At 52.2% G+C, this 1,765-nt stretch overlaps 1 long non-coding RNA gene across 1 annotated transcript; it reads right to left on the bottom strand.

Annotated features, from left to right (window-relative positions):
- Positions 1–635: 635 nt before the first annotated feature.
- Positions 636–1,165, bottom strand: LOC127310031 (uncharacterized). Its single transcript, XR_011746786.1, has 3 exons — positions 1,122–1,165; positions 824–1,028; positions 636–728 (listed from the first exon to the last, which is right to left on the bottom strand). It is a non-coding gene; the product is annotated as an uncharacterized lncRNA (long non-coding RNA).
- Positions 1,166–1,765: the final 600 nt, after the last annotated feature.

The following is a 1,765-nucleotide window of genomic DNA, read 5'->3' as shown; positions in this document are numbered from 1 at the left end:
GCCTCTGGATTGGCCTCCTCGCCGTACTTCTGCTTGAACTTGGAGACATACGACGTGCACTGGGTCTCGGATTGCGGGTTAACCCACACGGACCCCGTCTCAGGATCAGGCGTCTTCCTTTGCTTCATCTTCTTTAGCACGGCAAAGACGTTAGGCTTCGCTCCTGTCCTGACTTCCTGCAAAAGAGAACATGTAATTGAGTGAAGTGACACACCCTTGCGGAGTTAACAAATATATAACATGAATTCAAAGAATGAAGGAACCATTAATTTGCTCACCTCCTTCTGCAGGTGAAGAGAGATGGGGATGCTGCCTTGGATATGCGATCCACCTCGCATCTCTGCCCGCTTCTCCTTGCCCTCCTCGTGCTTCTTGAGGTACTGGGGGCATGTCCACCACATGACCATCGCACGAAAGCACCTATCGTCGTTGCCGACGTCTTGAGGAGGGTTCTACATGCACAAGATAAACCCATTATGGTAAAATAAACTACATGGCGATAAAGAAATCAATAACACATAAATGCAAATACCTGCAAGTACTGCCACGGCTGCATGAGCGTGTCGCGAGCGTCCTCCTTACTCATGTGGACGAAGCGGTCGGGCGTGCCGATCGCGGACGCATTGAATACGTGCCTCGTAGTGCATGCCAGTCACCCTCTTCCTTGCAAGCTGGTGTAGGACATCATCGCACGCATTCTCCTTGCCCTCGGCCCTCTTGAAGTATTTCTGCAACCATGCACATAGGTAAAACAAGGGGCATTAGTGCAATTATTGTGAACCAAGGCGAGTGTATGAATGGTAAGAAGTCAAAAGTCACGTACCCAGAATTTGGCAACAACCATATCCGCCGCGGTGCCGCGGCCAAGAGGATCTTCCGCGAGGCTGTAGTGCGCCCACCTCCAAGCTACGTCGCAGCCACCAGTAGGGAAATTGACTATCCCAGGGAAATACCATCTAAGTAGGCCCCCAAGGATGTTCGAGTACCCACGTGGCGGTCTCTGCGTCGGGTCTTCAAACTGGAACGAGCTGCACCATGAAACGACAACATCAATATGTATGTGATAATAATTTTGATAATGACAAAATTGTGATAACGAAATGCCAAAAATTAACATGTACCTCCTTCCATAGGGCACAAGAACAACGTGCCTGTAGCGCCAGCTCTTCAGCGAGGGGAAATGTGTTATCCCACGCCGATATGGCTTCCTATCACGTGGCCTCAGCCTCTCCACAGCTGGAACGTACTGGTAATCCTCCGGCTCACACCACTCTAGGCTTGGATCAGGATCGAACACTAAGTTCCCCAACCCCTCATCCTCCGAGAGGTCCTCCTCGTCCCCCTCCTCCTCCTGGTCCTCCCCACCCCCCTCCTCCTCCTGGTCCTCCCCACCCACCTCCTCCTCCTGGTCCTCCCCACCCCCGTGGTGCTCCTGGTCCTCCTCCTCGTCATCATCATCGGCTGCGGGAGGGGGGCTAGGACTAGGAGTGAGTACCCGCGTCGCATTCTTCCTACGCGGCCGCCCTGTGGGAGCGACAGGAGGGGGGCTAGGAGGGGGGGGTAGTAGCTCGGCCCCGCCTCGAAGTCCCTACACCTACCAAGTCCTTGAGCTTCTTTTTAAGACCGCCACCCCTTTTTTTTGGCGGCATGCTTCAATCACCTGCAAACACAAATGAAGAGAGTGGTTTATTAGTACGCAATATTGTAAAGAGATAAATATTAGTGAAAGCAACCGAAATATAAGTAGATGAACATTAATGAAAGC

This window comes from Lolium perenne, chromosome 6, assembly GCF_019359855.2.
Source record: "Lolium perenne isolate Kyuss_39 chromosome 6, Kyuss_2.0, whole genome shotgun sequence".
Lineage (NCBI taxonomy): Eukaryota > Viridiplantae > Streptophyta > Magnoliopsida > Poales > Poaceae > Lolium > Lolium perenne.
The sequence above is the reverse complement of the archived record's forward strand: the minus strand, read 5'-3'. Positions and strand labels throughout refer to the sequence as shown.